This window comes from Pseudophryne corroboree, chromosome 4, assembly GCF_028390025.1.
Source record: "Pseudophryne corroboree isolate aPseCor3 chromosome 4, aPseCor3.hap2, whole genome shotgun sequence".
Lineage (NCBI taxonomy): Eukaryota > Metazoa > Chordata > Amphibia > Anura > Myobatrachidae > Pseudophryne > Pseudophryne corroboree.
Window position 1 is genome coordinate 880,827,478 of NC_086447.1, and position 15,485 is coordinate 880,842,962.

Consider the following 15,485-nt stretch of genomic DNA (forward strand, 5'->3'; position numbering starts at 1 on the left):
GTTAATTCTTGTCCACAGTGTACACAACATAAATCTCCTCGCCTGCCTCCTGCTGGGTTGCTTCATCCTCTACCTATCCCTGTGAGACCCTGGACTCAAATTTCCATGGATTTCATCACTGACTTGCCCTGTTCCAAAGGTTGCAACACCGTCTGGGTGATGGTTGACCGTTTTTCGAAGATGGCACACTTCGTTCCATTGACTGGTCTACCGACAGCTCCGAAACTAGCTCTACTATTTATCCGAGAACATTTTCGGTTGCACGGGTTGCCTCAGGAAATAGTCTCTGATCATGGGGTACAGTTTACCGCGAGGTTTTGGAAAGACCTCTGCTCGGCCTTACAGATTAAACTTAAGTTTTCATCCGCTTATCATCCCCAAACGAATGGACAAACGGAACGAGTCAATCAAGATCTAGAGACTTTCCTTCGTCTTTATCTCTCCCCTTCACAGGACAGCTGGGTGGAATTGTTACCTTGGGCGGAGTTTGCCCATAACCATTCATTTCATTCTTCCACTGGTGAATCTCCATTCTTCGTCAACTATGGGTTCCATCCACGTGTTCCCGAATTACCAAGCCTTCCGATAGAAGAGGTTCCAGCTGTAACGTCCACTCTACTACACTTCGGACGAATTTGGCGTGGGATACATGCTAGTCTTAAAAAAGTCTCTGTCCGATACAAGTTCTACGCCGATAAGAAACGACGAGCCGCTCCTCAATACAAGGTTGGTGATAGGGTATGGATGTCCACACGTAATCTCCGCTTAAAGGTGCCCACTATGAAGTTTGCTCCAAGATTCATTGGTCCTTACCCTGTGCTACAAGTCCTGAATCCTGTGGTCTGTAAGTTGGGTTTACCTTCTCACCTGCGTATTCCAAATGCCTTCCATGTTTCTCTTCTTCGCCCTCTTGTCCTTAATCGTTTTCATTCAAAGTCCTCTAGTCCCACCTTGGTGGAAGCTGAAACAGGAACAGACTTCGAGATCAAAACAATTCTGGACTCTCGTTACCTTCACAAGAATCTGCAATATCTGGTGGAATGGAAAGGGTACGGTCCGGAGGAGAGAAGTTGGATAAAGGCTTCTGAGGTCTCGGCTCCTCGACTAGTCCGGATTTTCCATTCTAGACATCCTACAAAACCGGGGAAGTGTCCAGGGGCCACTCCTAGAGGAGGGGGGTACTGTCAGGTCCCCGCCGCGGCCGCCGGGCTTGTCCCTCCGAGGCTGCTGGCTGCCCGGGCGGCCGTCCCCGCTGGCGGTTTCTGTCACCCGGCGCTCCGTCCGGCGTCCATAGGGTGGACGTCGCGGGCGCGTCCGACATCTCCGGGGACGGGTGACGTCATCAGCGCCTCTCCAATCAGGGGCTGTCGGGAAGTACAAATCCAGACGCCGGGCAGAGCTCCGGCGCCTGAGTATCATCGCTACTACCGTACCTGTGATCTCCAGAGCTCCTGTGCTTCCAGCATTCCGTGCTTCCAGCATCCTGTGCTTCCAGCGTCCTGTGCTTCCAGCGTCCCGTGCTTCCAGCACCTCCATGTCTCAGCACTCAGCACCTCCGTGCCTCCAGCACCTCCGTGCCTCAGCACTCAGCACCTCCGTGCCTCCAGCACCTCCGTGCCTCAGCACTCAGCACCTCCGTGCCTCAGCACTTAGCACCTCCGTGCCTCAGCACTCAGCACCTCCGTGCCTCCAGCACCTCCGTGCCTCAGCACTCAGCACCTCCGTGCCTCCAGCACCATCGTGCCTCCAAGCACCTCAACGTCTCTAAGCTCCTCAGCGCCTTCAAACACCTCAGTACCTCTAGCATTTCAGTGCCTCCAAGCACCTCAGTGCCTCCAGCACCTCAACATCATTCACAGTAAGCTTTTGGTACTCTCCACCAATTCACCAGCACCTTTACAAGTCTTGTTTTTCAGGAAACCTTCAAGCATCCACCCGTGCCTCCTGCCTACCGTCCTAATCCTGTATGAGGAAGACCTACATCCAGCCATCTCTACTGTGACCCAGTAGCGGTTCCTCTTCCCGGTCACCGGAAGAAACCCCGAGTCCACAACACTTCCAAACCAGGTCAGTGATACGGTGTAGATCAATTTTCCACTTTAAATCAATTATGTGGGCTACTGGGGATAAACGAAAGTCCTTTGTTAAGAACCGATGTCTCCGTGGCAGAAAAATTACGTGATGATAGGTTAAACACTAAATCCTGGCCTTGTTCTTGTTTACTGGCGGCTTTGAATATTCTTTTTGACTGCCCCCCCGTCGCGTGGGCTTGGTCCAGGATTGTGGTTTTTTGACCTAGTGAACCGACTTACAGGGGTTTTTTGTGAATGAGATTCATCTGAATCATTGAATCATGTAATCCTTGACTCCTCCCTCTCCTTCAAACCACACATTCAGCACCTCTCACAAACCTGTCATTTTCATCTCAAAAACATTTCCAGGATCAGACCGTTTCTCACCCAGGATGCCACTAAGATCATTATTCACTCACTGATTATTTCCAGACTGGACTACTGTAATCTCCTCCTAACTGGCCTCCCTGACAATTACCTCTCTCCACTCCAATCTATCCTCAATGCTGTTGCCCGGCTTATCTTCCTCGCCAAACGCACTACGTCCACCTCCCCTCTCCTACAAGCCCTTCACTGGCTTCCCTTCCCTTTCAGAATCCAATTCAAACTTCTCACTCTCACTTACAAAGCACTCACCCACTCCTCTCCTATTTACATATCTGACCTTATCTCCCTTTACTCTCCCACCCGTCCTCTTCGCTCTGCTAATGCACACAGGCTCTCCTGTCTTCTGATTACTTCCTCCCACTCCTATCTCCAATATTTTTCACGTGCTGCTCCCTTCCTCTGGAATTCTTTACCTCTCCCCCTCAGACTCTCCACCTCTCTACAAAACTTCAAACGGGCTCTTAAGACCCATTTCTTTACCAAACCCAGCCAAATCTCATCCTAACCCTCTGTTCTACACTCTCTATGTACCCCATCTGTGTCACCCCTGTCTGTCTACCCCTCCCCTTAGATTGTAAGCTCTCACGAGTAGGGCCCTCTTCCCTCATGTGCTTATCCTTTTCTTACTTTAATAATCCTCAACTGCCCAAATCAAGCAGTTTTTTGGCCACCTGGAACTTCTCTGTCATTTACTGGTGTAGTTATGCTTAGTTACCCTGTACTTGTCCTAAATTGTCATCAACTGTAAGTCACTGTTTTCCTGTTTTGATTATGTGCATATGTACTCTGTAATTGGGCGCTGCGGAACCCTTGTGGCGCCATATAAATAAAGGATAATAATAATAATAATAATAATAATTAAAGTCACTATCACTGTTGGAATAATTCCCTTGTTGTTGCCTCTTATTCCGCCAAGATTGTTGGGGGCGGCTGTATGTGCGGTTACCCTTGGGAGTCGTACCTGATAGCCACCGGTACACCCGTTGGTCCTCATAATCTGATTGAACCACGGTCAGTTTATTCTTCTTAAATTTAAGCAGTTATTGACGGTAACTTATATATCTCTTTGAGATATAAGATAGTTGATCATATTCCTATAGATGTCCGTGGGGGCAATCGCAAAAAGTAACTTAGTCAGTGTGAATCAAAATGGATTCACATTTTAGATACTATTTCCCCCAGAGGACTTAATGAAAAGATCTCCTGGAATATATTTTTGTAAAAAATTAAAAAAAAAAAAACTTTTGAAAAATTTGGCTTAGTATGGAGTAATAGCGAACCTGTTTATCTAATGCAATACCTTAATTATTGAGTTTGGTAGCATTTAGCACTGGCAAATAATATTGGAATGAATATGGAACTCTTTTTGAATATTTGATGAAACATATAAGTAATCCTAAAGTTTAATGACAGTATGACCTTAGACTAATATCTTTGAACTTCAGTTTTTAAATTTTATTATTTTTGTTCTATGCACATGCACTTTATATTAGCACTTAATGTATATGTGTTCAGTATAACATGTTTTGTAGAAATTCACATTAACAACTTGAACATTGTTGTTATTGCATGCAGCTCCGTGTAGCGATCGCGATGCTGTCTCCCTAGTAACCGGAGTAGGCGGGGTGGTGCGTCCTTAGTGACAGACGGACAGGATGTACGTCAGCACAGGAATTCCTCCCACCAGCGGCCGGGCGGGAGCAGCGGGCGTCCGTACACCGGGCGAGGTGCATCTTATAAAGGTATGATTAACACGGTTGTTTAAAATGTGTCCTGCACTTGCACTTGTCTATACGTCCTGACGAAAAAAGGCCTGCGTGCCTTGAAACGTTGACGCCTATGGAAATTATGATGTATTCTTAATACACTAATCCTTATTTATGGAATTTGGGAGTGCCGCCTCGTTCTTTCATAAAGACATTGGTAACTATTAATTGACTTTTTGGGAAGGCACCCCTATAAGTTGCACTTGCTTATCCAAAGTGCCAAGCTAATTGCCTATATATATATATATATATATATATAAACTGGAGAATATCGGCGGCACTCAGAGTCTATACTCAATCGATCACCGTGAAAAAGCCATGTGCATTTATTAACGTTTCGGAGGACGAACTGCAGTGTTCTGATGAAGGAGGTTCGTCCTCCGAAACGTTAATAAATGCACATGGCTTTTTCACGGTGATCGATTGAGTATAGACTCTGAGTGCCGCCGATATTCTCCAGTTTACATTGGGGCAAGCACACCCCTAGGAAGGCACCGGAGCATTTATCCCCTGCGGGGGACAGCGGAGTGCCGGGCTACTTGTATGGATTATATATATATATATATATATATATATATACACATACACACATACACACACACACACACACATACATATATATATATATACATACACACACACACACACACACACACAAATAGCTACTAACTGTCCCAATTTTCGTGGAACAGTCCTGTTTTTCTGTGCACCGTCCCGCTGTCTCACCCGCGGGTAGCAGTGTCATGAGGTGTGTGTGTGTGGGGGTGGGGGGGGGAGTTGGGAGGACCCTGTCACTCGGTGAGTAAATGCTGTGTGATTAATGTGATTGGGGGATTTTGTTACTATTTCTTTATTCATATATTGCTCACAGCAACATACATATCACCCTAAGCAAGAAAAAAAAGGCATTACCAGTGAAAAAACTATAGTGTTAATAAATTAATGTTAGGAAGCCGAAGCTATGAAGAAGGTGATACAAAAATGAAATGTAATTAAAATGGATAAATGGTGTTAAAGAAATTAGTGTGAAAAGTGTTAATAGAATGTAAAGGTATGCCACACTAAAGCCATCCAGCTCAGCCAGTCCAGAGGCACCACATCTCACACCTCCATTACCCCAATCTGGGTCTATCATTAACCAGCAAGGAGCCACATGATAACGGCTCCTTACTTAAATATATCTAAGCTAAGAGCTACCTACCTTGGAGCAACCCCATAATGCTCCATATGGCATGTCAGGGCCTGCACCTCCTCCTAATGCAGGAACCTCTCTGCCTCTCACAACAGACATATATAGTTTGGCAGATGCTCAATTAGCTTAGTGATATCATGGCTTAAGTGTGGCATACCTTTACATTCTATTAACACTTTTCACACACTAATTTCTTTAACACTATTTCTCCATTTTAATTACATTTCATTTTCATATCACCTTCTTCATAGCTTCGGCTTCCTAACATTAATTTATTAACACTATAGTTTTTTCACTGGTATGCTACCATGGGCTTTCTGGCTTATGCTGGTGTTTTGGGGTGCCACACCCTGCACCTAGATATAGCGCTAGGGACCCCAAATATACAGAGATGCCTTGATGCGGCTTTGGGGCTTAACCATACATTTGCGCAAATATATGTAACGAAGATCTCTGAATTCTATTATTATGTGGGATTTACATCTAGTTACTGTTATCATTCAGTGTGCTGGGGGAAACAAAATGCCTTTTTTTCTTGCTTAGAAATGCCCTTCCCTTTCAAGCACCTGAATGATATCACTAAGCTAATTGAGCATCTGCCAAACTATATATACATATCACCCTGTTGTACTGTATGTTTCCACCAAACAGTGGATCTTTCAAATGCACAATATGGGGAATGTGGGGTGTGTCACAGTGAATTCAGGTCATTGCACTGCAGCAGGGCCGGATTAATAATGGGGCTGATGGAGCTGCAGCTCCAGGCCCATCAGCAAAATAGGCCCACAGTAACTGCATACTCCTGTGCTGCTGTAAACAGGAAAAAATATTTCCTGCTACAACAGCCTGCCAGTGACGCTGTGGTCTAGTGGACACAGCTGGAGAACCACCCCACCTGCACCTCTATTTCCTGCCGGCTACAGGGCACTGGGATGATCCAGCGGCTCTAGGACCCAGCAGCACTTCTCTGCTGCTGCCGACACCGCCGCAGTGTAGAGATCGTGGGAGGGTACCAGGGCCAGCCCTACTATTATACCGCGTACGCGGCTGATACAGCAGAGAAGGGCGCTGGGCAGACTGTTCCACGCCCCCAGATTGACCAGAAACCTATGCTGCATCCCCGGCTCTGGCGGCGGATTCCGCTGTGTTCCGTTTAGATGCCGGGTGGGCAGGCCGCGGCTGTGCGGTGACTGACGGTCGCAGAAGGCTGGGTCTCCCTGTTGTTCCCGTGCCGATAGGTCAGATACCCCGGAGGTCCCTATTCCTGCATTACCGGAGCTGCCAGTGACAGGTAATATACAGAATACCTGCATTATGTAGCAGCACAAGTGAAAGTTCATCCAGCAATTCCCCCTGTCACCAGACTAATCCCCCCTCCTCCCCCTGTCACCAGACTAATCCCCCCTCCTCCCCCTGTCACCAGACTAATCCCCCCTCCTCCCCCTGTCACCAGATTAACCCCCCCCCTCACCAGACTAATACCCCCGTCACCAGGCTAACCCCCTCACCAGACTAATCCCCCCCTCCTTCTGTCACCAGGCCAACCCTTCACCCCTCACCAGACTAATTCCCCACCCCTCCCCCTGTCACCAATCTAACCCCCCCTCACCAGACTAATCCCCCCTCCTCCCCCTGTCGCCAGGCTAACCCCCCTTACCAGACTAATCCCCCCTCCTCCCCCTGTCACCATGCTTACCCCCCCTCGGCAGACTAATCACCCCCCTCACCAGACTAATCCCCCCTCCTCCCCACTGTCACCAGGCTAACCCCCCCTCACCAGACTAATTGCCCCCTCCTCCCCCTGTCACCAGGCTAACCCACCCCCTCATCAGACTAATCCCCCCCTCTTTCCCCTGTCACCAGGCTAACCCCCCCCCCCCCACCAGACTCATCCCCCCTCCTCCCCCTGTCACCAGAGTAACCCCCCCTCCTCCCCCTGTCACCAGGCTTACCACCCCTCCACAGACTAATCCCCCCCCCCTCACCAGACTAATCCCCCCTCCTCCCCACTGTCACCAGGCTAACCCCCCCTCACCAGACTAATTGCCCCCTCCTCCCCCTGTCACCAGGCTAACCCACCCCCTCATCAGACTAATCCCCCCCTCCTTTCCCTGTCACCAGGCTAACCCCCACCACCAGACTAATCCCCCCTCCTCCCCCTGTCACCAATCTAACCCCCCTCACCAGACTAATCACCCCTCCTCCCCTGTCACCAATCTAACCCCCCCTCACGAGACTAATCCCCCCTCTTCCCCCTGTCACCAGACTAACCCCCCCCTCCTCCCCTTGTCACCAGGCTTACCACCCCTCAGCAGACTAATCACCCCCCCTCACCAGACTAATCCCCCCTCCTCCCCCAGTCACCAGGCTAACCCCCCTCACCAGACTAATCTCCCCCTCTTTCCCCTGTCACCAGGCTAACCCCCCCCCCCCACCAGACTAATCCCCCCTCCTCCCCCTGTCACCAGACTAACCCCCCCTCCTCCCCCTGTCACCAGGCTTACCACCCCTCCACAGACTAATCACCCCCCCCCCTCACCAGACTAATCCCCCCTCCTCGCCACTGTCACCAGGCTAACCCCCCCTCACCAGACTAATTGGCCCCTCCTCCCCCTGTCACCAGGCTAACCCACCCCCTCATCAGACTCATCCCCCCCCTCCTTACCCTGTCACCAGGCTAACCCCCCCACCAGACTAATCCCCCCTCCTCCCCCTGTCACTAGGCTACCCCCCATCACCAGACTAATCCCCCCTCCTCCCCCTGTCACCAATCTAACCCCACCTCACCAGACTAATCCCCCCTCCTCCCCTGTCACCAATCTAACCCCCCCTCACGAGACTAATCCCCCCTCTTCCCCCTGTCACCAGACTAACCCCCCCTCCTCCCCCTGTCACCAGGCTTACCACCCCTCAGCAGACTAATCCCCCCTCCTCCCCCAGTCACCAGGCTAACCCCCCTCACCAGACTAATCCCCCCACCTCCTCCTGAAACTAGGCTAATCCCCCCTCCCCTCTTCTCCCCCCCAACCACCACCACCAGTAGGCTAATCCCCCCTCCTCCCCGTCACCTGTTTTATCCCCCCCCCACCAGACTGTTCTTCCCCTTTTCTTCGTCCCGCCTTCCATTGTTCTTTCCCATATCTTCTTCCCTTCTTCCTCCCATCTAGCCTCTGTTCTTCCTCCCATCCCCTGTGTGCCTCCCATTTTCCCCTATTCTTTCACCTGTCTCCTTCCCTTTTTCCTGCCATCTTCCCGTTTCCGTCCCATCTCCTACTATTCTTCCCCCTTTCTCTCTCCCGTATTTCTCCTATCTAGACCCTATTCTTCTCCCTCTCTCTCTCTCTCTCCCCCAGAGCCTGATTAAAGGTTCCAGCCACCCTAGGCTAATACAGAAGTTTCTGCCCACCCCACCCTTCTCCATCTCCCACCACCAATGTCTTTCGCTTAGATTTTTGTTGCTCATATTTAGATAAAAATCTTTAATTATGTGTCAAAATTGGGGGAACCTCTATCCCCGGCACTGGTTGTGGAGTAGCCGCAGGCACTCTCAATCTCCAATGATCCACACTCCAACTCTGGCACTCTAGACTTACACTCTACCTCTAAAAATGTTTCAGCACAGCTGAATGGCAGAAGAAATTCCTGCTCACTCTATTTACTGAAATCAGGACATTTCCTCCCTAAATCCTAATCACCTTGAAATACTGGCCAACCCACTTTTACCTACTTCTTCTCTACCACCAGCAGTGAAGTTCATCCCCTCCTCTCATCCTCGACCCTCTCTACCTGGCCCCTCTACTAGATTCCCTCCTACCATCTCCGCTCCCTCTCTCTCAATGCTTTCTCCCACATTGTATACCTCTTTAATCTCTCGCTCTGTGATATTGTTGCTTCTTCCTCCTCCAAATATGCCCTTGTGACACATAGACCTGCAGAATGCTTCAGATGGTCTCCGCGCCCCTCCTCAGTCAGTGACAGCCGGTCCACAGCGCTGGTGCCGGTTGGGGAGTCGCCGTGGCCGATCCTTTCCTGGGCAGGGCCGCTGTACTCAACAGCTGCGGGCGCTGGCGGTGACATCATGACGCACCTGACGTCCGCACCCGCTGCGCCTCCCCCAGGACCCAGCACTCCAGGCTGCGGCCTGATCAGCCTTAGGCCCTGCTCTCTCCTGTCTTCCTCCCCTCTAGGCTCTGTTCTTTCTCCTGTCTTTGTCCTTTTTTCCTCCCCTCTTAATAAAATAATTATTGTAATATATAATTTAAGCGCTGAAAGTTTCTGTTACAAACACATACATACATATATACATGCACACACACATATATATATATATATATATATATATATATAGTGCTGGTCACACCCCCATACCAGTAGCCACACCCCCTCCATGCTGGTCACACCCCTTGTGGCAGCACACAATAGGCCCTTCATGAATTTCAGCTCCAGGCCCATGAAGACCTTAATCTGGCACTGACTGCCAGTGTTAAATCTCTACTTCCTAATACAGATTCTGACCAGTTAATAGGCCTTTTAGATGTGTTGTGTGTCACTTTTTTTCAAGTCATTATTTTGCTATTAGGTTTATAACCCACATTAACCTATTCCTTGCAAATGCATTTCATCCTACACACTTATATGAGTTATAGTAATAATAATTGTATTTGTAAAGCCGTCATTCTCCAACAGGACTACCAGTGCTTCACACTGATTTGTGTTTATCATATGTGTATCATCTGCAATCAAAGCACCAATAATTTACTTATTACCAGTTATTTATATAGCGCACACATATTCCGTAGCACTTTACTATATCCCCTACCACATTTACACACACATACACACTAAGGTTAATTTTTTTCAGGAGTCAACTAACCTGCCGGTATATTTTGTGCGTGGGAGGAAGCCGGAGTACCGGGAGGAAACCCACTCAAGCACGCAGGGTCGTCTTAACAGCATTCTAGGCCCTGGGCAAAGCAATACACTGGGGCCCAAAACACCCATTCACGGGTATCAAGAAAAAAAAAATATATAACATAAAATATATAACATACCCCTCCTGCAGTCCTGCACAGTGTATCATATTCTGTGACAATAGTTATTTAAAAAAAAAACTTATAACTATACTCCCATACCTGTAAGAGCCAGCATGGGAGAGATTGAGGTTCTTTAGATTTCCCCTATCCTACAGTATTTCCCAGTTGCCCCATACTCCTGGGGATGGGTGCAGACATCGCTTGTTGCAGGGGGCCCAAGGCATACCTTCCAACATGAGCCTCTCCAGGAGGGACGGAATGCTCTGCTCCTGGACTTCCCTCTTAATTTATCATACCTCCCAACATTGGTATGCAGGAAATCGGGACTCCTGGCGTGGTGAAGCCGTGCGTCGCCGATCGTGGGCCACGCCTCCAATTTCCATCACAGTGGGGGCACGGCCAGCGCTCTGTGAGCTGCTGGCTATGCCCCCAGTCCCTCTGCCTCACTGGAATAGATGCTGTGTGCACAGTGTCTATTCACCGCTGCTCTGCTCTGAACTGAGCAGAGCAGGGAGTGATAGGGAACCTCCCAACTGACCCCCCCCCCCACCCCCACCGCGGGACACTGCGGCCCGCTGAGGGACAGCGGGACAGACCCAAAAAAACTGGACTGTCCCGTGAAAATCGGGACAGTTGGGGGGTATGATTTATGATTGCCGGCACCTGTGGTGGAACTCCTTTGTTATCCATTTACCTGTTCAAAACAGGTGCCGGCTATCATACCTTAAGAGAAAAGTCCAGAAGCAGAGCATTGTGTCCCTCCTGGAGAGGGTCATGTTCGGAGGTATGCCCAAGGCACATCGGGATAACCTAAATATCTCCTGAGTTGCAATGGGTGCATTACCTAAAATTTTAAAACAACTTGCAGAAAATGCTGTTTCTGCATGTTTAACCACTTGCCTGGCGTGGTGCCATTAGATGCGACCACACCTGGCTTTGCTTTTCCTGACATGGTCGCATCTGATGCAACCAGTCAGAAACACCCACTGTGTGACTGATGGAAGATAATCACGGCCCCTCTGCATCCCTGCTCCCACCACCAGTGTCTGCCGTGCTGCAGATCCAGGGCTGCCAAGATAAATCCTGGGCCCCAGTACAGTAACTTCCCAGGGCCCCCTGCAGGGGGGTGGGCCACGCCCTGTTAGTTGCATGGCTGCACCACTTTGGGGGCATGTCTAGCACACAAGAAGTACCCACTCAGAAGAGCATGACATACCTCCCAGCAGTTGGGACAAAAGTGTTCACTATTAGGATGGTGGGACAGTCACATAAAAGCTGCACTGGTTGCAGAGCGCATTCCCTGGAACACCATCATTTAGTGAAAGTGGATCCTCCATTGTAAGTTTGGGATAAAGGATGCGCTATAGCGTGTAAGTGCAATCACTGTATACACACACACATATATAAACACACACACACACACACATATAGTATATGCTGAAATGCTACAGAACTTTCAGGACTTACTATGATTAAAGTTGAATAAACTAAAATGTTGACTTGCACATTAATGGTCATCAGCAGGATATATTGTTACATTAGTAAGTAAAGAGAATGCCACAGTATTTCTGCTTATACTACCTGTCATCCCACTAAGGGCACCCAAGACATTGCACACACACACATACAGTGCATCCAGAAAGTATTCACCGCACTTCACTTTTTCCACATTTTGTTATGTTACAGCTTTATTCCATAAAGGAATAAATTCATTCCCCCCCTCAAAACTCTACACACAATGCCCCATAATGGCAATGTGAAAAAAGGTTTTTGGAGATTTTTGCAAATTTATTAAAAATAAAAAAAAACTAAGAAATCACATGTACATAAGTATTCACAGCCTTTGCCATGAAACTCAAAATTGAGCTCAGGTGCATCCTGTTTCCACTGATCATCCTTGAGATGTTCCTACAGATTAATTGGAGTCCACCAATGGTAAATTCAGTTGATTGGACATGATTTGGAAAGGCGCACACCTGTCTATATAAAGGTCCAACACTTGACAGTGCATGTCTGAGCACAAACCAAGCATGAAGTCGAAGAAATTGTCTGTAGACCTCCGAGACAGGATTGTCTCGAGGCACAAACCTGGGGAAGGGTACAGAAAAATATCCGCTGCTTTGAAGGTACCAATGAGCACAGTGGCCTCCATCATCCATAAATGGAAGAAGTTCAGAACCACCAGGACTCTTCCTAGAGCTGGCCGGCCGTCTAAACTGAGCGATCGGGGAAGAAGGGCCCTTGCCAGGGAGGTGACCATGATCCCAATGGTCACTGTCAGAGCTACAGCATTCCTCTGTGGAGAGAGGAGAAACTTCCAGATGGACAACCATCTCTGCAGCAATCCACCAATCCGGCCTGTATGGTAGAGTGGCCAGACGGAAGCCACTTCTTAGTAAAAAGCACATGGCAGCCCGCCTGGGGTTTGCCAAAATGCACCTGAAGGACTCTCAGGCCATGAGAAACAAAATTCTCTGGTCTGATGAGTCAAAGATTGAACTCTTTGTAGCGTGAATGCCAGGCATCATGTTTGGAGGAAACCAGACACCGCTCATCACCAGGCCAATACCATCCCTACAGTGAATCATGGTGATGGCAGCATCCTTCTGTGGGGATGTTTTTCAGCAGCAGGAACTGGGAGACTAGTCAGGATAGAGGGAAAGGTGAATGCAGTAATGTACAGAGACATCCTGGATGAAAACCTGCTCCAGAGCGTTCTTGACCTCAGACTGGGGCGGCGGTTCATCTTTCAGCAGGACAACGACCCTAAGCACACAGCCAGGATAACAAAGGAGTGGCTTCAGGACAACTTTGTGAATGTCCTTGAGTGGCCCAGCCAGAGTCCAGACTTGAATCAGATTGAACATCTCTGGAAAGATCTGAAAATGGCTGTGCACCAACGCTTCCCATCCAACCTGATGGAGTTTGATAGGTGCTACAAAGAGGAATGGGCAAAACTGCCCACAGATAGGTGTGCCAAGCTTGTGGCATCATATTCAAAAAGACTTGAGGCTGTAATTGTTGCCAAAGGTGCATCAACAAAGTATTGAGCAAAGGCTGTGAATACTTATCTACATGTGATTTCTTAGTTTTTTATTTTCAATAACTTTGCAAAAAAACACACAAAAAAACTTTTTTTCACATTGTCATTATGGGGTATTGTGTGTAGAATTTTGAGGGGGGAAAATGAATTTATTCCATTTTAAAATAAGGCTGTAACATAACAAAATGTGGAAAAAGTGAAGAGCTGTGAATACTTTCCGGGTGCACTGTATGTATATACTGTATATAGATTGATATTACACACACACATACAGGTCAGTTGAGAGTCTGGCTGAGCCCAGGTACTTTTCAGGGGCCGTGGCCTATTCACAGGAGGTGTGGTCATGCACCCTATGAAAAAATACTGAAAAAATTGTATTTTAAGCACCACCATGAACACACTCCAGCCCAGCAGTCAGCAGTGTGTGCTGGGCTTAGGAGAAAAGCTGTAGCTGCTGCCAGTTAAGGGGGAGGAAGCCCTGGGCCCCCACTGGGCCCCTCCATCAGACCTGTGCCTGGGTAATTTGTACCATACTTGCCTACCTGACCCTCTCCATGAGGGAGAAAATGCTCTGTTCCTGGACTTTCCTGGTAATGTATGATTGCCATCACCTGTGGTGAAATACCTTTCTTATCAATTACCCAGCTCACCACAGGTGACGGCAATCATACATTATCAGGAAAGTCCAGGAACAGAGCATTTTCTCCCTCATGGAGAGGGTCAGGTAGGCAAGTATGATTTGTACCCTCCCCCCCCCCCCCCCCCTCTCTCTCTCTCTCTCGGCACCACTGTGCAGATCGGGCAGCCCGACAGCACTCCCAAACGACCTGTGACTGCAGAGATTAGCAGCAGTAGGTGTAATATGTAAAAAAAAAAAGTGTAATATAATCAAGAAAAAACCCCTACAATTTCTGAGCAGGTTAGGCCGTAAGTGGTTATCTGACCCATTCACATTCATGAATAGGCCCCATACTGCCTACTACCAGGTCCTTTTGCGACTTCCCTGCACTCCCATTTTCACATTGGGATATTATTGTATTAATTTGTTATACTGTACAGTGATCTGTATTCAACATTTTATTTTATTATGGTTTTTAAATATGTCAACTCATGCAATAATTTGTCTTTAATACCCCGTTCAAATTGCAATTGCGGGATTGCACCCGGGAGTTGGAAACGGGTCATTCCCAGGTGCGACCCGGCAGTGGACTTGTGCAGTGTGAACAGGGTGGCTTCCCGATGGGGACAGAGGTAGCATCTGGGGTGGAGTCAGCGCTGGAAGCGAGATCATCTCCGCGCCACCTCTCCCTGTGCTGTGAACGGGTGCCGCGTCGCATTGACCTGTGTAACCCGTTCACACTGCACCTGACCCAGTAATAACCCGGGAATAACCCGTCTTTATTCCCAGGTTGGATTACCGGGTCAAGCGACCTGGGAATTCAGCAGTGACCCATTCACACCACACAGTGACCTGTGTCAATCCGGCAAAATACTGGGTCGATACCGTGTTTTTTGTGCAGTGTAAACGGGGTATAATTTAGGGGATCCGGTCTCTAGGTCGACAGTAACTAGGTCGACCACTATCCGGTCTCTAGGTCGACAGTAACTATGTCGTCAGGGTTTCTAGGTCAACAGGGTCTCTAGGTCGACATGTTCTATGTCGACAGGTCAACATGAGTTTTCCATGATTTATTTCTTTTTTTGAACCTTTGCATACTTAACGATCCATGTGGACTACAATTGGGAACGGTAATCTGTGCCGAGCGCAGCGGTACCGGAGCAAGGCACCTTGCCGAAGTATGGCGAGCGTAGCTAGTCATGCGAGGGGACACGGTGCAGTAATTGGGGTTCCCAGTCACTCTACGAAGAAAACGACACACAAAAAAACCTAAAAAACTCATGTCGACCTTTTGACCTGTCGACCTAGACCATGTCGGCCTAAAGACCCTGTTGACCTAGACACCCTGTCGACCAATAGTGGTCGACCTAGAC

At 48.6% G+C, this 15,485-nt stretch overlaps 1 protein-coding gene across 3 annotated transcripts in view; it reads left to right on the plus strand.

Moving 5' to 3' along the window:
* Positions 1 to 15,485, plus strand: part of LOC134910609 (lactoylglutathione lyase-like) — a 90,525-nt gene that overhangs the window by 43,435 nt on the left and 31,605 nt on the right. The window contains exon 1 of one of the 3 annotated variants that reach the window (XM_063918854.1): positions 6,425 to 6,708. The exons of the other annotated variants lie outside the window; for them this stretch is intronic. The gene's annotated coding sequence lies outside the window, so the exon portion shown is untranslated. Of the gene's footprint in view, positions 1 to 6,424; positions 6,709 to 15,485 lie in introns of those variants that run through there. 3 annotated transcript variants of the gene reach the window in all.